Raw genomic sequence first — 21,705 nt, 5'->3', positions numbered from 1 at the left:
GGCAAGCCGAGGCTGGTGGGCAGGTACTCCAGACACTGCTGTGGGCACGAGGCCTGGAATGCACAGTATCCATATCAAGAGAACAGCAATACAATTCCCTGAGGTAGACAAGCCAAAACTGGTGGGCCCATATGCACAGGTAGTCAAGGCACTGAAGGCATTGAGACCTAAGTGCAAGATATCAACCTTAGAAAGGCAGAGGCACAGTAGTCCCAGTTCTGAACTGGGGCTGCAATATCACTGAGGGCCTCTGTATTTTGGACACATGGCTGAGGCAATCACCAGATGTCCTCAACCACATGGGCTGCTGACGGATCATGCAACAACAAGAAAAGGAAAACACAGGTCACAGGAACCAGGAAGAAAAAAACCCTTTCTCTAATAAGTTCCCTCTAGCACTCTGTCCCCTCTAGCAGCCTGTCCCCTTCAGGGCCTGACAAAGCCTAACATCATGCTCTTTGTAAATGAGAACTGCTGGAGTCCTGTCCTTTATTGTGTATCAGGTATTGATGGGTGAGTATGAAGCAGAAAGAAAATAAATTGACATGGTTAGCTTTCTGTTCATGACAGTATTTAAATAAAGCAGTGTTTCTCTCATTTAACAGGGGAAAAAATAAAATAAATATATGGCCATTAGTATGTTATTAAGGCACAGAATCTAAAAGAGCACTCACAGTCTCTTTGAAGTATCATTTATTTCTTAAAGCCACACAAAGTTCATATTCTATTCTAGGCTATTATGCATGTATGTTTTAAAATAAAAATGTTTTCAATTACACAACAATTGATTGTTATTTTTATCAACTTCTAGAGGCTGCCCCATTCTCTGATGTGGGCCCCTCTCTCCACCTCCAAAGTCAGATGATATCTTTCACATCACATTATTCTGAACTCCTCTTCTGCTTCCTTCTTCTAAATACGCTACATGGATAATCCAGGATAATCTTTCTCCTCCAAAGTCCTTAGTCCTCTGCAAAGTTCCTTTTATCACAGAAGATAATATACTCACAGGTGCCAGGTATTAGGATGTAGACATCTTTGGGGTCACTGTTCTGTCTAAAATAGTAATTATTGGGACGTCTGGGTGGCTTAGCAGTTGAGTGTCTGCCTTTGGCTCAGGATCCCAGAGTTCCCAGATCAAGTCCCACATTGGGCTCCCTGCATGGAGCCTGCTTCTCCCTCTGCCTAGATCTCTGCCCCTCTCTCTGTGGCTCTCTCATGAATAAATAAATAAAATCTTAAAAAAAATAAATAGTAGTTATTCTTTTTCTCATCAAATTTTCAACCTATTCATTTATATTAGTATGGAATCATGGACTGCTATTTTATTCAATGGGCTATAAACCATTATAGTAATTATTTGATGCCTAATTATCCCCAACTTGGCTCAAAATGGCTTATGTCTTTTTGATAGCTCTCCATCATTCTTGAGCCCTTCTTTGCTTCCTGACAAGATTTTCCAGTCTCATCTTACAGTTTTCCCACCTATACCCTAAAACCATCAATTTCTTCAAGGAGAATATCTTTGTTTTTTAAGAATCTTACACTAAAGTATTTGGTGGGTATAGGGCATCACATGAACAACTTACTCTCAAATGATTAAGAAAATAAAAAGATTTCTATACTATTCTTACAACTTTTCTGCATGTTCAATCTGTTTGGGATTCTCTCTCCCTCTTCCTCTGCTTCTCCTGCTCATGCTCAGCTCATTATCTCTTTCTAAAAATAAACAAATCTCTTAAAAAAAAAATCACTGTGGTTTCTCTCAGAAACCCTGACAAATTGATTTAGCTTTTAAAGTGTAATTGCAAAGACTTTTAAGGAAAGTTGTAATATAGGGATCAAAGTTCTAATCCTGGTTCCACCGTTTACTAACTTAATACCCTTGTAATTAGCTTCTATTCTTTATACATTATTCATTACATTACTATCTAATAAAATAGGGGTTTTTTTTCTAATGTTAAAAATGCTCACTGGAAAGTATAAAGAAAATATTGAGCGGCGCCTGGGTGGCTCAGTCAATTAAGCATTATACTCCTGATCTCAGCTCAAGTCTTGATCTTGGGTTTTGAGTTCAAGCCCCATATTGGGCTCCATGCTGGGTGGGCATGGAGCCTACTTAAAAAAAAGAAAATATTGATTACCCATAACGTTAACATTCACAGATAACATTAGTGTTTGTCCTCATGTGTTAGTTATCACAGTTCGTTTTAGTATATCCTTGATCTCCAAACCTCACTTTAAGCTCTTCTTCTTTACTGCCACCCAGTTAACCCATACTGAACCTAGCTCATCCAACATACAAGGCACAAAGGCAACAACCTTACAATATATTTCAATATATTTCATAACCCGTTGCTAGAATTTCTTAAAATCTAATCCTTTATTCTACACCATTCACTTTATTCACAATGGTTCTGCTTCTCTGAACCAACCATGAGTAACTGTTTCTTCTACCATATTTTACATCATTTGTATCATATTGTGTTATGATTTGTATGCTTTTTTGCTGAAAGTTATATCAAACATTTACCCTTTGGAATAAAACTTCTCACAACATTTACCCTTTGGAATAAAATGTTAATTGCCATTTATTATTCCATTACATAGCTCAATCATGGCTTTTTCTAATGATTCCACAACTGTCAATATTAAGATGAATCCAACTATGGCAGTTACAAATAATTCTAAGATAAATATAAATATATTTACACATTTCTGATTATTTTATTAGGATAAATTCCTAGATGTGGAATCACCACACCAAAGAAACATTTTAAGTTTATACATATTGCCTAACTGCCTTCTAGAAATAATGTTTCTATTTACACTTCCAAATAAGTGTGCATTTCATTGCACTGATTATCCTTTCCCCATCTTAGTTGATATTAGGTAAAGTTATATGATAAATATAGCTGATGTATATTGAATGCTTACTACATTTTTGGTTAAGTACTTAATATGCATTATTTTTTTAATCCTCAAAATACTATCAATAGATAGAGATCGATTATATAATCTTTCCATAAAGAAACAGATTTAATCAGTAACAAAGTGTTTATAACAGTGCCTACCATATACCAAGAACTTTATAAGTATTTGCTCTTATTTTCAAGTAACTTGCCCAATGACACCTCTTATAAAGTAGAGCTAATAGTCAAATACAGGTCTGCATCATCAAATTTCCAGCCTTCCCAGAAGATCTGATAATTGTATAAATTTGCATTGCTTTGAATTACTGGTAAGGTCGAAACTGTTCCTATGCCTATTCATGATAAAATCATAAGGCTAAATATTTGAAAACTTGCAAGAAAAACTGAGAAAGGTAAACTTTTTTATTATTATGTTTATCATTAATATGTTTATTAGTGATAATTTATATACTCACATCAGTTTCCATTCCAATCTTATTACTCATGGATCCCGAAACCAGATACAGTGCTAAGTATGGTTTTCCCTAAGGCTTTCTCTGTAACATCAGAATTAAGTCCCCTCCAAAAGCTTAAAATAAAATGTTCGGGATGCCTGGGTGGCTCAGCAGTTGAGCGTCTGTCTGCCTTTGGCTCAGGGCATGATCCTGAAGTCCCAGGATTGAGTCCCACATCTGCTCCCTATGAGGAGCCGACTTCTCTCTCTGTCTAGGTCTCTGCCTCTCTCTGTGTGCCTCTCATGAATAAATAAATAAAATACTTAAATAAAAATAAACAAATAAATAAATATAATGTTCTATTTTCTATTATAATAGCCCAGTATATATATAACATGATACCAGGAATTCACTAGTATAATTAGAAAATCATTTAACAGTATACTGGAAGGACACTACAAACTATTCATATTTAGGATAATCTGACATCATAAAAATAAAAATGACAAAAATGTTTTGGAACTAGACAGAAGTAGTTGTAGAACACTGTGAATATACAAAACGCTGCTCCCTTGTTCACTTTAAAATAGTTAATTTCAGGTTAGCTGAATTTCACCTCAAAAAAGCTTAAGCCTTTGGGGATCCCTGGGTGGTTCAGCGGTTTAGCGCTGCCTTTGCCTTTGGCCCAGGGCGTGATCCAGGAGTCCTGGGATCAAGTCCGGCGTCGGACTCCCTGCATGGAGCCTGCTTCTCCCTCTGCCTGTGTCTCTGTCTCTGCCTCTGTCTCTGTCTCTCTCAAGAATAAATTTTTTAAAAAATCTTAAAAAAAAAAAAGTTTAAGCCTTCAATGCTTACGATAAATGTTGGACAAACATGTAAATTACAAGCACAGTAACTAGGCCAATAAATTATTCTTTAACATTTTATCAGGTGTTTTATATCTAAGCAAAGTAAAAATTCAATTCTTACTTGTCTCTCTCATGACTGGATTTAAAAATATTCATCCATCACAAGGTGGTACTTCTCCTTGGAAATTCATTCCCTCTTTAAAGTTTAACAGAGTATATCGGTCATTAGAACCTGAACTAGAGTCACATTCAATCAAACTTCAACAAATTAGTTTGAGAAAGCATTCTAAATCAAATTCTTATAGCTGACCAGAAGCTCTCTTACTTCAATAAGCAGAATATCCCAAAATTTCAGTTGTCTTCTCAATTTATATTAATGTGGTTATGAATATATAAATGTTCTAATATCCAAACATTTTATAGTTACTGATACTCTAAAGCCACAAAATTAACACTAGTCCTCCTCAGACTTTATTGAAGACTAAAATAGTTAAAAGTCTGATTTCCTCAAGTAGGATTGTATCATTGAAATAATATATTTCCTTTGTATATCATTGTCTTAAGAGGAATGCAAAGGTACCTATGCAAACCTGATCATGTTATTTCCTGCAAAAAATTTATCAACAGATTAAGCAACTTTCAGAATAAAATTAAATTGTAGCTTAGCAGAGAAAGTTTTCATAAACTGGCTCTACAACTCCAGCTTCGTCCCTTGCCATTGCTCCTCAGTCTTTCTTCTCTAACCATATGAGCTTTCTCTTCTCACAGCCCCTCATTATATAAGTGCCTTCTCTACGCCACCACAATACAAAACTAACTGTTCATCACTCCCATTACCTTTAAAACTCCTTGAAGTTAGGGATTATGCTTTTTCTGATTTCTATACTTAGTACCTGGCACAAAAATCAAAGGCTGTTATAAAATGAAAGTATGAATATCCATTATTAGGGTCTAAAATACTATGGCTTGTTTTTCCTACATAATGGCAAAAAGGGAAATTTATATTGGGCTGTATTTTGCTTTACTCTTTAAAATTACAATGCAGTCATATTAGTAACATAAATAGATAATAATTTTGTAGATTTTTTTTTAAATCTAGTTCTTTAGGTATAAATTTAGTCTGATTACCATGGAAGCTCAGGATCAGCTCTGTCCTATCTGCCCTACTAAAATGGAGCATTACTGCAATAAATATTTTTAAGTCCTAAAAGCAGATTTTGCTTTAACTAGAAAAATACAACATCATTTTGTAAATGAGGAAATGAACTGAGAGGTAAAGTTATGTCAAATCACCCAGCTAATTGGTGGGCAAGTTTGGTACACCCACATTCCCTTAATGTTGATGCTTACAGCTTCAATATAATTTTATTTCCATTTCAACCTCATAGGCAAACCAGGCAATGCAATTCATAGCACTTTTCTCTTTTTCCCCAGTTATCAATCTAGTGAGTACTTCGATCCTTAATGTTTGCTATATTTAACTGGTTCCTTTAAGATCTGGCCTGTGACTTAACACAATTCCTTCTCCCTATCATAAACATTTAATGAATATCTACATTTGCTGCATATTAAATACCTCTAAGTCGTTTCACTGGGAAGAAGGGGAAATTGGGAGACACACGAGTAACACTAACACAGTCCCTTCTTTCAGAGTGCTCTACAATATTATTTACAATCTGGTAAAGTAGTCTTATCTTTTTTAAATTATGATTTTTTTGGGTGCCTGAGAGGCTACGTTGGCTAAGTATCCCATTAGTGATTTCGATTCAGGTCATGATCTCGGGGTCATGAGATTGAGTCCTGCATCTGGCCCTGCCCTTAGCATGGAATCTGCTTTTTGCTCTCCCTCTGCTTCTCAACTTGCCTCATGCATACTCATTCTCTCTCTCTTTAAAATAAATAATAAAATTATTTTTAAAAATTATGATTTTATAAATACATAGTATTAGAAATATCTAATTACTTTCCATTATTAAAAGATACCTTATTTGTCCCACTAGAAGATAAGGTCTATGAGGGCAAAGATTAATTAGTCTCTTTGGTTCACTGATGTACTCTAAGTGCGTAGAACAGGGCCTCTAATAAGAGGTACTTAAATATTTGTTGAGTGCATGAATGATACAACTATTAGGATCCAAGTAGTAGGATGCAAGTAATGTTTCCAACAATGGAGTGACAAAATATGTAAAACTTTCCTTACCCTAATGTGTGTGCCTAACATCCAATCTTTTATTTCACTGGCCATTTACTGAGACCTTGCATTGAAGAAAACTAAAATTAGTTCACAGATGGATATACTATTTAACATCATGCCCTACCCAACCACACCAAACCCTAGTAAATCTGCCAAGAAAAGAAACCGACAAGGGCTTCTATTTAGAGCCCTCTTTTCAAGTATAGAGGGTCTCCAGATGTTGTCCTTCTTTCTTGTAACAGGTCAGAATTGCTATTATCATCATCATTTTACAGAATGAAGAATCGAAGCCGGTGAACGGTTGGTAGAGGGATTTATTCACAGAATTTCTATTCTTCCTCCCACATCACGCAGCCTTCTCTGATCCTTGGAGATTCTTCTCCCACAGTCCTGGCTATAAATATAATCATTCTAGGTCCCCTCTTCTTGTTGCCCCCATAACAAGCACACAGGCTCTCTGATTTTTAAGGTTTTGCTATTAATTAATTCAGGGTAACAAAGAGAAGAGTACAAAAATAACAAATCTGGAGCTGTTACAACAATTCAGTGTTCAACATGTGTGTAAAAATGTCTATGCCTGGCACTAGATAAAAATCATAGCATCTTTCCAAGTCCTTACTGTGAGAATCCTGAGCCTTCAATTTACTGCTTCTCTTTTGAAAAATAAATGTGAGCGTTGCTAGGTTTCCAAAGTTTTCCCTCTGTACTACCATCCCTTCCATCCTCCCAGGACACAAAATATGTTACAGGGAGAAATACTGGGTACATCTCTACAAGTGAGAAATCTGCATTTCTGAGGACCTTCAGGCATTATATCACTCCTATGAAACTTTGACCCAGAGGGCGACTGCCTTAGATCACCTCCCCACAATGGGCTTTTCCCTTTTTATCGAATACACAGATCTCCAGCTCCTACTGTACATTTCCAAACATCTGAAGAACTCCTCAGTATCCAAACTAAAATCCTACTATAGGGGTGCCTGGGTGGCTCAGTTGGTTATGGATCTGCCTTCAGCTCAGGCCATGATCCCTCCTAGGATCAAGCCCCAAACCAGGCTCACTGCTCAGCAAGGAGGGTTATGGATCTGCCTTCAGCTCAGGCCATGATCCCTCCTGGGATCAAGCCCCAAACCGGGCTCACTGCTCAGCAAGGAGTCTGTTTCTCCCTCTCTCTGCTTGCTGCTCTCCCTGCTTCTGCTCTGTCAAATAAATAAGTAAAATTTTATTTAAAAAATAAAAAATAAAAATCCCTACCATAAGTTCTCCTCCTAAATTCCCTTCCACTAGAACCTGTCCATCTCAATCTCCTTATTTTTGTTAATAACATCACTAACCTCCCCAAAATTTGTCTTAGGCCCATACTCAGGTCAGTTCACAATGTTGATACAATGGTATCAACATTGTTGATCTGGAAGGGTGTTCTAGATCTATACCCTTCCTTATAACGCCACCATCATCGCTTCTTGCCTCAACTACTGTAATTAAACCCCCTGGTATTCCTACCTCCAGGCTTAAACTCCTTTGCTGCACTTCTGTTCCAGATTCATATCCATAAAGAGGGCTTCTTCTCAATTTAGAATCACATACAAAATCCTTATCATGGCATTTAAGATCTCCATAATCTGTATTGATCTACCTTTACCAGTCTGTTCCTTAAACATTAAACCTTGGCAAATGTTCTCAGCTTTCCTACCTCTTATCTCTCTGCTTGGGTAGCATCCTTATGAGGAACTATCTTTCTTCTCCTATTCTCTTCCAACTGCTAATAACCTTTCAAATGATCACATCCTCAACATAAAAGGAAAAAGGCTGAGGCATATATCATTTATTGAACACATTCTCTCTAGTGCTTTACCAATTGTCTTAATCCCCACAAAAACATAATGGCTTAATATTGTATTTCTGAGAAAGGAATTGAGGAAACAGGGACAACAGAGCTTAGCCAAGATCATCTAAACAAGGAGGAATCCAAAATAACCCCATTGCATTCTATATTTTTTTTAATTTTATTTTTTATTTAGAAAGGGAAAGGGGGAGGGAGAGGCAGAGGGAAAAGACAGAATCTTAAGCAGGCTCCACACCCAGCATGGAGCCCAACACAGGGCTCCATCTCACAGCCCTGAGGTCATGACCTGAGCTGAAATCAAGAGTCAGATGCTTAACTGACTGAGCCACCCAGGTACCTCAGCATTCTGTATAGATATAGATATACAGATATACTTGGGGTTTTTTTTTTAGTTTTTTTTTTAGTTTTGTTGTTTTTTGTTTGTTTGTTTGTTTTTGTTTTAGTAAAACATGGCACAAGATGGACAAGCTTTATAGTCAGGATGCCTAGGTTCAAATTCCAGTAACTCCACTATCAGTCCGTGTGAACTCAGCATGTATTTGTAAGGTCTTCATTTCTCCATCTATAAGAGGGGGATAATTGTACTACTTACCACATGAATAACAGAATTACATGACATAATATAAAGTGCTTAAAATTATATTTGGCCCATAGTAAAAAAAAAAAAAAAAATCAGCGTTATCTATTAGTACTGTTGTTATTTATATGTTATAATATGTAAACTGACAATATCAATTATATGTTCTCATTGTTTCCAAATCAACTTTTGGGTAAAAGCTTTGTAAAGCTTAACAATATAATTTTGATATATGCTCATAAATATTTGCAGAATACACGAATTTTTAAGCAATTATTAAACCATGCTTTATTAAAAGAAATGCACTTGTCTATTAGTTCTGTTTCCTCTTTTGAGAAAAGTAACAATGCTTACTAAACTTTCTTCCCTTTTTTGGGTCATATGAAACTACCATATGCAATGCCATATGATAGTAATATGTCAAATGGTACAAAACACTTTTTTGACTCAAACTCATTTGTCTTCTGTTAAACATTATTAACTCTCCGGTTTTAAAATGTCCAAAATGACACTTTTAATTTAAATATCAACCATTTTTAGGTCATAGCAACATGAAATAAATATACCATGATATCTGACCAAGCCACTTCATTTTATTACATCCTATGGGAAGAACTATAAAATGTAAAATGCTTTAACTCAAAGACATAAACTTATCATACCCTTAGTCCTGCCTTAACTTTGTTAAAATGAGTGCCTGAAAAATTTCTGATAAATATATCAAAAGAAGGGTGTTGGATGCTAGTAACAATTTAGGCCCCTCCCAAAATGCTTGAGAGAAATAAGCTTTAAACAAGGATAGATCCAAACCCTTCAGTATTAAACCTCACAAACCAAGATTATGTCCCTATGATTTACTATTACATCTGGAGACATCACACTGGTGGGCTCAAATAAACACAAGGTAAAAAATGTATATATATTAATAAAACAGTTGTCATTCCTGACACAGAAATAACTGGGCTTTTACTACCCAATCGTTTCAAAAACAAGTAAACAAACACCAACCAAAAAAAAAAAAAAAAAAACCCTCTGAGGTTTAACTATGTAGCATTTTATTTCAACTAATTCCGACAATTCTTCCCTTACTCACAGATAATGTCATAGAATTAGTAAGTAAGTGGCAGAGCAACAACAACAAAAAAAAGACAAAAAACACTTTGAGGCTTAACTATGTAGCAGACATTTTATTTCAACTAATTCCGACAATTCTTCCCTTACTCACAGATAATGTCATAGAATTAGTAAGAAAGTGGCAGAGCTGAAGCCTGGACCCAAAGAAATCTGGGATCCACTGTTTTGCCATAATCCACAATAATATGATATGCATTTACATCTTCCTCTTCCTATACACATATTTAAAAAAAAACAAACGAAAGCTTCATAAAATAATATTTAATCTTACTCCATAGGATGTCCTGATATGTTTTTTCCCCTTTCCAACGTCAATGAACTAAATTGATCCCAAAACCCATTAATAAATCCCCATGGGCTCCAAACTACAGCACTGCACTACTTTTTACCTTCTGTTTGAAATTCTTTTTAACAGCTACAAGTCCACTTTTGTGTCACTTTAGATGGCACTCCTCTCTTCAACCCACAAAAAACAGTCCTGAAATAGATAAAAACCCTTGAAAGCCCCTCCTTAAATCTTTTTTTTTTTTTTTAAGATTTTATTTATTTATTCATGAGAGACAGAGAGAGAGAGGCAGAGACACAGGCAGAGGGAGAAGCAGGCTCCACGCAGGGAGCCCGAGGCGGGACTGGATCCCGGGACCCCGGGGTCACGACCTGGGCCGCAGGCAGGTGCTAAACCGCTGAGCCACCCAGGGATCCCACCCTTCCTTAAATCTTGAATTGACGTGCTCCTCTACTACAGCCCTCTGGAGGCACACCCATCTTATTTATACTGTATCAAAAAAACTGCAGATGTTCTTGGAGAACAACAGAGCATTGTTGAAGGGAGTGCGTCCCTTCACGGCTCCTGCTGCATCACACTGGGGAACATTTAACCCTCGGGCAAGTGTGGGGGCCGCAGAAACGGACCTCAGCAGCTGCCCACGGTGCTGAAACGGAGGCTGGAACCAATCATTTCGGAAGTGTATTCCTCCCAGGTGTGGACAGAACAGAGATATTCACCAGACACTAGCAGAAAACACTCCGTGGCTGCCTCTAAAGTTGCCTGAGTGCTCCTGGGATCGCTGGGTCCCCATGCCTGCCCTCCCCTCCCCTCCCTCCCCAAACGGGGGCAGAGTTCTTCGACCTCCGTGCGGGTCGACTCCCTCCCTGAGCGCCCTGGCAGGGCTGCTGGCTTTGAAAGGACAGGGACGTGGAGGTGTCCCTAGGAGAGTCCCGCCCCAGCTTCCAGCGGGGGATGGAGGCGGATGGAAGTCCAAGACGGCGACTGACCGCCCCTCCTCCCTTCCAAGGCTACACACGGTCCCCGCCGACTAGAGTCCAGCGATCTCGCCCGGGGACTCTGCGGCAGGCACCTGCCCGCGGGCAGCCCCGCAAACGTCCCCCCAGGCTGCTGCGCCGCAGGGTGGGAACGCGAGAGGCCAAGCAGGTAACAACTTCAGACACGTCCACACTCGAAGGATGCGCACAGGGGTTGGGGACAGCGGGAGTCTGCCCTCCGAGGAGGACACAGCGCGAGCGGCTGTTTGTTTTTCAACCTTTTGCAAAAAAAAAAAAAAAAAAAAAAAAAAAAGGCTTATTTCCTCCGCACCCAGCCCGGGGGGAGGAGCGGCAGAGACTCAGCAGCGGGGCCGCCACCGAGAGGGCCGGCGAGGGGGTGTGTTCTCCAGGCCAGGCCCCGGGGGGCCGCGGGGGGGCGGTGACAGTCCCCAGCTCGGCTGCCGAGAGGCCACAGAGGCTCTTACCTGCAAGCCGGACCCCGCAGAACAAACAGGCTCGCCCACCGCGTCGCTGCGGGAGAAGTCCCTACCCCGACTTCATGACTGAACATCCGCACCGACCCCCGCGGCCGGAATCCGAGCCGGGAAGGCACCGCCGGGGCCAGGCGGAAGTCCCGCCCCCGCGCGCCTCATTGGCCGGCACCCGACCACAGAGGACAGCCATTGGCCCGCAGCGCTGTCCGCTGAGGCGCCTTCCCTCTCTCCCGCGGCGCCTGGCGGCTCGCTCCAGCCCGGCCCGGAGAGAAGCCCGGCTCGTGGAGTCGCGTTCTCGGCCGCGTGATCCCGTCTTCCCGGGAAGGGAAGGGAAGGGTAGGGTAGGGCGGGCTTCTGCAAAGGAGCCGCTTTGGGGCGCGGGGAGGGGGCAGGGCGGGCTAGGGCCGAAGGGGCGAGGACGGAACCGCCCGCCGACGCCCCCGGGAACGGTCGGGGTCGCGTCGCGGGAGACGCCGGCGGCCCCGAGGCTGAAGCGGGGACCCGGAGGCCCGGCCCGGAGCTGCTGACGTCAGCACTCGGCCCGCCACGCGCCATCCCCGGGACCCGGCGGAGGTCGCGCCGCGTGATCGAGCCCTAGGTCAGCCCTTTAAAAAAAAAAAAAAAAAAAGAAAGAAAAGAAAAAGAAAAAGAAAAAGAAAAGGCACCTCCTGCGATTAACCTTCTGCGTCCCGGGTACGCCGACCTTAAAGCAAACTGCTCTGAAACGTAAGAATTACCTGGATTGGACCCCTTTATTTTTTTTTTAAAGGTTTTATTTATTTATTCATAAGAGGCACAGAGAGAGAGAGAGAGAGGCAGAGACCCAGGCAGAGGGAGAAGCAGGCTCCGTGCAGGGAGCCCGATGCGGGACTCGATCCCGGGACCCCGGGGTCACGCCCTGGGCCGAAGGCAGGTGCTCAACCGCTGAGCCCCCCGGGGATCCCTCAACCCCTTTAAAGAGGCGGCGCGCCTTAGTGTGGAGAATGCCCGAAAGCCCCGAATTAGAACGCCAGCAAACCCAGATTCTGGTCCTGCTTCTTCATAGTAAGGTGCCTTTAACCGACCCTTACAGGTTTCACGTTCTTACACCTTCTCTTTTAAACAAAGGAGGGGGGTAGAGAGGGTTATCAGGTAAAAACACCTGTGGAACAGCCCTGATGTAATTTGTCACCCTGATTGCTCGGGGAGGGGGCATACCTGAGTGGCTGGGACACAGGAATGGGAGGAAAACTCCCTATTGTGTATGCTTTTGTGCCTTCTGGATTTTGAACCTCGTGATTATTATGTACTCGAAACTTAAACACACACACACAAAAAAAATAATTACAGCAAAATAAAATTCAATAAAGTCCATGAAAGGTACTCCGCTCTGTTATGTGTCTTATGACTATATATACTACATATTCTAAGATCTTCAGCAGTGGTGAGGACAATAATGTATTGTCCTGCCTTTAAGGGAGTCATAAATAAAAATCAGAATCAGGAGGGAAGAGGAGGGAGGGAGGAGCTAACAAAATCAGAACTGGAAATATTACATAAAGGCTAGTGTAATTAATGTAAACATAATTACAATATCTCTAGAAGCGTTTCATCAAAGTATCTCAAGTTGGTTTTATGCTAAATCCGATATTTTTAATGACATCATGAAAAGCAAAAAAAAAAATATATTGTCCATATCCTACACGTTGAAAAGGAAAGGGAAAAAAAAAAAACAGCTTTGTTTATTCCTTAAATAAAAGCACCTTGAGTACAGGACCTTTTTTTTTTTTTTTTTTTTTTTAAGATTTATCTATTTATTTCAACGAGAGAGCATACAAGTAGGGGAAGGACAGAGAAACAGCAAGCAGATTTCCCCACTGAGCTCGGAGTCTGACTCACAGCTCCCTCCCAGAACCCTGAGATCAAACATTAGCTTAAATCAAGAGTCCGAGGCTCATAGAACCAAGCCACCCAGGTGCCCCGAGTACAGAACATTTTAATCTGACTTTATTCTTCTCTTCAGATCACTATAGGTGTAGTTCTCTCAACTATGAACAAGGTAACACGCTATTTTTACTGCATTTACGCAGAATTGTGCTACACCCTGCAGAAGCAATTGTTCTCCCCATTGTGCTGAATGAAGGCAAACTGGAAGAAAATAGATTGGGGAAATGTACCAGTTTTTTAAAGTACATTAGACAGTGAGATTGACGGATATCTTAGTTGTGGTTTTCAAGAACATGAAGGGTTAATATGGCACATGGTACTAATAGTTGCTAATTATCTCCTTTAAAAAAAAAAAGAAAATGAGCTTTTAGGACTTAGTGCTTTTAGGGGCACCTATACATGCTCCTAAAAGTATAAACGAAAAAAAAAAAAAAAGTATAAACAGCATGTGATATTGTAGCATTTCCTACCTCCAAAATACTGTAAGACAGCAACAACTAAAAAGAGAATACCCAAATAGCTTACTGTCTAAAATGGCTTAGAAGTCATTCTCCCTAAATAGTGACAAGAATGCAGGCAGTGTTTTAAGTGCTGAGATCAACTACAGACATTAAAATGACTCTAAATGTTATTATATTTAGAATCAGAAAAAAATGGGGCACCTGGGTGGCTCAGTCGGTTAGACATCTGCCTTCAGCTAGAGTCATGATCTCAGTTCCTAGGATTGAGCCCCAAGTCTCCCTCTCCCTCTGTCCCTCTCCTGCTTCTGCTCTCCATCTCTCTCTGTCTTGTGCTCACTCTTTCAAGTACATAAATAAAAATTTTTTTTAAAAAATCAGAAAAAAAATTTTAGAATCAAATAAAAACCTATTTTCATTTTGAACAGAGAATAAATGTATTACTGTGATAAAAGAAGGAAAGGAATCCATAAACAATCCATAGAAATTCATATATGTGGGAGGAGGCACATTTGAAGTACTGAAAAGAACTTCTAAAAACTATTTTAGGGAGTTTAGGGCCAAGGATTAGAAAAGACTCAATTTTTTTTTTTACCAAGTCCCAAACAAAAATTCATCTCGTAAGATAGTAAGTGAAAAGTTCAGAACACAAAAGAACATGTATCAGTCAGAAAGTTTTTTTCCACAAAGCTTATTTATTTTCAAAGGAATTGAAAAAGATTTTTTTTAAAAGTCTATTGCAGGTTAAATGCCTTAAAAAACGATCTGGTCATTGTTTCCCTTGGGGTGAGTTGTCTCCCTTTCTTTATTTATGATGAATAACATACAATTTCAACTTTTCCTTTCTCATTTGGGACTGAGAAGCAATCTTCCTCTATTTGCTAACAAAATTATAAGCAAGCAAAAACTTATGTGACATAATGCTATATAAAGATGTAAGAACTCAGGAGTGTGAATTAAGGCCATCATTTTGGGAAACAATTTGGCATTATCTGGAAAGGCTGAAAAAGAACATTTTCTATGACACAAATTCCAGCCCAGGAAATATACCCTAAAGAAACACAAAATAAATTCAAATACAGGTATTATAATGAAATTTAAAAATCGAAGAAAAGCAAGTTCTGAAATTAAAAAATAATACAAAGGAATGGCGACTGACTTTCTCAGCAAAAAAAAAGAAACTGGAAGTCAATGAAGTAATATCTTCAAATACTGAAGTAAAATCATTGGAATTGTCAATCTAGAATTGTATGCAGGGTTAAGCTAGCATACATTTTTTTAAGATTTTATTTTTCATTTACTTGAGAGAGGGAGAGCATGTGTGTGCAAGAGAACAACCAGAAAGAGCATGGGGTGGAGGAGAATGAAGGGGGGGCCATGAGCAGCAGTGGGCACCAACGGGGGACGGGGTGGATAGGTACAGAGAGACAGACTCCTCACTGAGCCAGGAGCCCAATGCAGGATTCCATCTCAGAACCCTGGGATCAGGACCTGAGCCGAAGGCAGACACTGAACTAACTGACTGAGCCACCCAGGCACCCCAACCTATCATTTAAATGTGAATGCAAAGAGATTTTTATTGAAAGAACTGCTAAAGGATGTCTTCAAGAAGTCAAAAATTGAACCCAGAAAGAAGGGGGAGATGCAAGAACATATGGAGAGCCAAGAAATTGAATATAATTTTCAAACCAGTTGATACAAAAAAGGGAATAAAGCAAACATAATTACTCCATAGACTGGCAGGAAAGTTGAGGTGGGAAAGGAGCATAGGGTAGGTATATCGTACATGGCAAATATAACATGAGGCACAAGAAATATATCAATCACCTTCTAAAAAAGGTACATGGTATAAATGTGTCAGTTAAAAGGTTATCAGCTACATTCTTTTTAACAAGAAATAATAACTAAAACTCAAAGGACACCAAATGTTTGATAGTAAAAGGAAGGGGAAGATATACAAAGCAATTAACACCCGAAGAAAAGCTGGTATACCTTATTCTCAAGCCTTTCCAATCATTCCTTTCAATATTGCTATTTCCTATATCTAGCTTTTGATCTCCAGGTAATCAGTGCTTTCAAAATACTCCCAGACTTTTCCTTGCCCCACCCTAACCCCGACCTCCTAACTAATAATAACAGCTGTAGCAACCCTGTACTAAGTTTTTTTACATTATTTGGTTAATCTTCATGACAACCTTAGATCCTACTGTGTTTATTTTTACAGATCGGGAAACTATGGTTCAAAGAAATTAAATAGCTCATCCAAATTCATGCAGCTAGTGAAAAATGGAATAGACTTCTTGGGCTCTGGAACTGGGATGTGAATGCAAGTCCATCCATATCAGAGCCTGAGTTCTGAACTGAAATGATAAACAATAAGGTAGCCAACATAACATGAGAGAGAAGGCTCCAGGTTGGACCCGAATAACTCTCTTGGTGAACTTGGGCAAGTAATGCAATCTCTTGTTCCTCAGTTTTATCACGTTCTATCTCTGTATGGCTGTCCTGCCTCAGTAGCACCCCTTATCCAAGCCTATCCTTCATTCTCCAATACCTGAAATGTACCCGTCTTAGATCTCTAAAGATGTTTCCAGCTGTCATTTAGAACATTTTTAAACAAATGAATACGAGAGCATTAGTCTTCTTAAAGGTATATATCTTGCAGGTTAGCTTCCAAAACCACAATGCCTTAAATTAAAATTAAATTTTAAAGATTTTTATGTATTAATTTCAGAGAAAGAACATGTGAGCAAGAACAAGGGGGGGGGGGGGGCAGAAGGAGAGGGAGAAGCCAGCTCCTGCCTGAGCAGGATGCCCAACGCAGGGCTCCATCCCAGGACCCCAGGTCATCACGTGAGCCAAAGCCAGGCACTTAACCGACTGAGCCATCCACGTGCCCTGAAAATAAAATTTTTGATACTACAATGAATGAGTGGAAACACTTGGGGGTCAGGAGAAACCTTCCTAGTATCCCTCAGCTATGACATTAGGCAGACTAGTGCTTTTCAAACATGATTACACATAGAAACACCTGGGCATTTGCTGAAATACAAATGCTGACTCAATAGGTCTCTGGTGGAGCCTGAGACTCCGAAGTTCCAGCCAAGTACCCAGGTAATGCTGTGATCTGCAGACCAAACTTGTAAATTATCTGTTCCTTTTACAGATTAAGTCCATCTCTTTAATCTATTGTTTCTTTTCATGTGTTTCTTTGCTAAATAGTAAGTTCAAGAAACTGTAAAATCTGATTTTTAATTCCCTCTTTGGTTGACCCAAGAGGGTATCCCTTACTTTTTTGCAAACTATGCTATGCACTTACAAAGATATATTATAATGAACTCAACATATCTAGGTGTTTTAGGATTGTCCAAACCTGCATGATTTCTTTTCCAGTTAAAATTAAAATAACAATAAATTACTTTTAAAAAACTAAAACTGTACTTTAAATGAATCAGGAATAATATGAGGACAATATTGAGAATTAAGAATTCTACTTTCTTTTTTCAAACCTATTTTGATTCTCAAAAAACTGGCCTATTGCAAAAAGGTCCAACCTGGCACTACAGACAAATGCTTTTTGCGAAAGGTTACCAAGAACTACTCAGAAGTAGGAGACAACACAGTAAATCATCACACCTAATTTATATTCGAATTAGAGACTACTAGTTCTTAAACTTTCCATAGGTTAAGAAATGTGAAGCAAGGTTGGTGGTCAAAATAAGCTTGCATCTTTCATTTGCTAAAAATGATTTTTAATACTAACTTTTAAAAATTCATGAATTTTTAACTGAAAGTAGCTCACTTTACGTTTACTACTCTACAAATGAAAAATGCTTAAAGATATCAATCATATCTCAATAGATTATTTTGTTTATATATTTTATCATTTTCAAGAAAATTAGGGATTGCAAGATTAAAATCACGGTTTTGTAGGACTATTTCTTGTGGAAGTTTAAAGTATAATTTTCCTCTGATTTTCTTTATGTTAAATTGGGAAGCAGTTGACTCAAACTCTCCTTCTCTTTACAATTACTTTTTAAAAAATCTCCAAAGAGCTTTTATTTCCTTGCTATTTAGAATATGGTCCAGGGAGTTTGTTAGAACTGAAATCTCAGTCCCCACCTTATAACTACTGTGTTAGCAGGGCACCTGGGTGGCTCAGTGGTTGAGAATCTGCCTTTGGCTCAGGTGGTGATCCCAGGGGCCTGGAATCAAGTCCCCCATCAGGCTCCCCACAGGGAACTTACTTCTCCTTCTGCCTATGTCTCTGCCTCTTTCACTGTGTCTCTCATGAATAAATAAGTAAAATGTAAAAAACAAAAAAAACCTACTCTGTTAGAATCCACATTAAAAGGCTCATCAGGCGATTCAAATGCATATTTAGGCTTTCTTAGATGAAAACAACAGAACTCAATGACAAATTTTTAAAGTTATAAAAATAAAAGCATAATTGTATATTAAAAAGAGATGCTACAATGAGACACGACCTTGTCAGGATGACTAGTATCATAAAAGACAAGCAATAACTGTCAGCAAGGATGTAGAGAAAAGGAATGTCTTTTGTTGGTGGTATGTAAATTGCTGTTGGTAGAAATATAAATTGGTGCAACCACTGTGGAAAACAGTATTTTTTAAAAATTAAAAATAAAATTATCATATGATCCAGTAATTCCACTACTGTGTATTTACCCAAAGAAAATGAAAACACTAATTCAAAGAGATATATGCACTCCTATGTTCACTGTAGCATTATTTACAATAGCCAAGTATGGAAACAAGCCAAGTGCCCATCAACAGATGAATGGATAAAGAAAATGTGGTATATATGATGGTATATATATATGATGTGGTGTATAAATATATGTATATTCAAACACATAAATACAATGAAATATTATTCAGCCATAGAAAAGAATGAAATCTTGACATTTGTGATAACATGGATAAACCTAGAGGGTATTATGATAAGTGAAGTTAGACAAAGAAAAATAAATACCATATGATATCACTTATATGTGAAATCCAAAAACAAAAAAAGACAAAACAAATGAAAAAACAAACCAAATAGACTCAAATATAGAGAACAAACTAGTGATTTCCAGAGGAGAGGTGGGTAGGGGGATGGGTGAAATAGGTAAAGAGAATTAAGAGGTACAAACTTCCAAATATAAAATAAAAGTCACAGAGATAAAAGTATAGCATAAGGAATATACTCAATAATATTGTGAAAATGTGTATGGTGACTACACATTGCAGTGAGCATTGAGTAATGTATAGAATTGTCAAATCCCTATGTCGTACATCTGAAACGAATATAATATCATGTCAACGAACCTTTGATTAAAAAAAAAACAGGGAACCCTGGGTGGCGCAGCGGTTTAGCGCCTGCCTTTGGCCCAGGGCGTGATCCTGGAGACCCAGGATCGAATCCCACGTCGGGCTCCCAGTGCATGGAGCCTGCTTCTCCCTCTGCCTATGTCTCTGCCTCTCTCTGTCTCTCTCTCTGTGTGACTATCATAAATAAATAAAAATTAAAAAAAAAACATATTCCATCAGTTCTCTCTTAACACATCACCAATGAGCATTTTTCATACCAAAGCATATGCTCCTAAGGAACTTAAAGGACCATCAATCATCAATCATTCAGTATTCCTTTACAGTATTACTTACCATGTGACATAAAGTTCTATTTCTTCTTGTTTTGTATATATCATATAGCATGTATGACATGTATCAGTATATCATAAATCAGAAAATATTTTTAAATCAATGATAACATGTGATTATTTCAGAGTTTTTAAAAGGAACCTAAACTAAGGGGTTAAATTGTAATAGGGAGAATGCCATAACTCTAAATGCAGAAATAAGAATCAAGTAACTAACTGATTTCCATCTATGAAATATATGAGAGATCCGAGGACTAAAATATTAGTCACTGATTGTGACATGGTTGTTTCCTTTTTCACCGCGGTACAGATCATACATAACATTTTTTTCTTGCTCTTTCTATCCCTGATGTGTCATCTTCCTATTTACTTGTTTTCTCTGTATTTAACCTAATTCTTTCATACCCGTTATTCCTAACAAACGCTTCCTTTCCTATTTCGCTAGATTGGTCTTTACTTTTTCCATGCTTATCCCTACTATCTGACCATTCTCTTTAAACAAAGCTTAGTTACTTATTGTTTATGAATTACTGTCTTTGTCTCTTCCCACCATTCCTTACCTACTCTGAACCTTTCCTCTACTCCAAGCACATGTACACATTCAGGAAGCTCCATGTTTAGTCACTGTAGTGACCCTGCAGAGAACAGTGCCTGGTACATAGTAAAAGCTCAGTGTATATGTACTGGATGACTAAAATGAATAATATATCTTTATGTAAGACCAAACATCTCTTCACTTCCATGCCATCTATTTTGTTTGTACATCTTGTATCACACTTTATCCTATGATACAGTTCTTGGTCCAGATATGTTGGACACCTACCGTTTTCCATACTCATGGGAAATCCCTTAAGGTCACATTCATCACCAAATCTTCCAAAGACCTAGCATATTCCATTGCATGTTTGAAGCCCTCAGTAGGCTAACTAAATTAATTAAAAGCTCCTAGCCAAAAAATCCCACAAAAAAACAAAAACCTCAAAAAGAGCTTCTAGATGCTAAAGCAAGCTATTCCGTGATTGCAACTAAGAAAATTTTCAAGTCTCTGCTTCATCAGTTCAAGCTGTCCCTAGATTACTAAGAGAGCTTCTTTAAAAAAAAAAAAAAAAAATTTATTTATTTATTTATTCATGAGAGACACAGAAAGATAGAAAGATGTAGAGACACAGGCAGAGGGAGAAGCAGGCTCCATGCAGGGAGCCCGATGTGGGACTTGATCCCTGATCTCCAGAATCAGCCCCTGGGCTGGAGGTGGCACTAAACCACTGAGCCACTCAGGCTGCCCCAAGAGCTTCAAGTCTACTTATCATTTCATTATTACAAGGTAACTTTTAATGATATCAATCTACAATAATCTAACTTGTTTATTCACACTGCAAAGCACTGACAACTGGGGATACAAAGGTGATTAAGATACTGCCTCTCCATCCATAGTCCATTCTGACTATGAAGAACCTCATAGTCTAATGGGAGAGGCTGACACTGACATAATACATGGAATGCAGTAGAAAAGATCCAATAGTTTAAAAATGTATGATACAGTGAAGGAATAGAGAGAAGTCAAAAAAAAAAAAAAGAGAGAGAGAGAAGAGAGAGAGAGAAAGGTCAACTTTCCTGGGGAGATGAAGAAGGCCTTTTGAAAGGACTCAGTTGGACTTTTTTTTTTCATTTTACTGTATTTTATCTAATTTAATTTGTTGAGTGGTAACGCTTTCACATGGTTCGAAATTAGAAAAGAATAAAAAGGTAATACACACAACAACAAATGCTGGTGAGGATGTGGAGCAATCGGAACTCTCATTCATTGCTGGTAGGAATGCAAAATGGTCAGTCACTCTGAAAGATAGTTAAGCAGTTTCTTACAAAACTAAACATACTCTTACCATACCATCCAGCAATTGTGCTCCAGGGTATTTACCCAAATTAACTGAA

At 38.7% G+C, this 21,705-nt stretch overlaps 1 protein-coding gene across 5 annotated transcripts in view; it reads right to left on the bottom strand.

The window, feature by feature from the left end:
• RNF13 (ring finger protein 13) overlaps positions 1–21,705 on the bottom strand; it is a 203,870-nt gene that overhangs the window by 143,536 nt on the left and 38,629 nt on the right. Inside the window, exons 1-2 of one of the 5 annotated variants that reach the window (XM_038571193.1) lie at positions 11,715–11,864; positions 10,356–10,444 (exon numbers count right to left, since the gene is read on the bottom strand). The exons of 2 other annotated variants lie outside the window; for them this stretch is intronic. The gene's annotated coding sequence lies outside the window, so the exon portion shown is untranslated. Of the gene's footprint in view, positions 1–10,355; positions 10,445–11,714; positions 11,868–21,705 lie in introns of those variants that run through there. 2 more of the 5 variants (XM_038571191.1, XM_038571196.1) reach the window with 2 other exon arrangements.

This window comes from Canis lupus, chromosome 23, assembly GCF_011100685.1.
Source record: "Canis lupus familiaris isolate Mischka breed German Shepherd chromosome 23, alternate assembly UU_Cfam_GSD_1.0, whole genome shotgun sequence".
Classification (NCBI taxonomy): Eukaryota; Metazoa; Chordata; class Mammalia; order Carnivora; family Canidae; genus Canis; species Canis lupus.
This window is presented reverse-complemented; position numbering and strand designations above follow the sequence as displayed.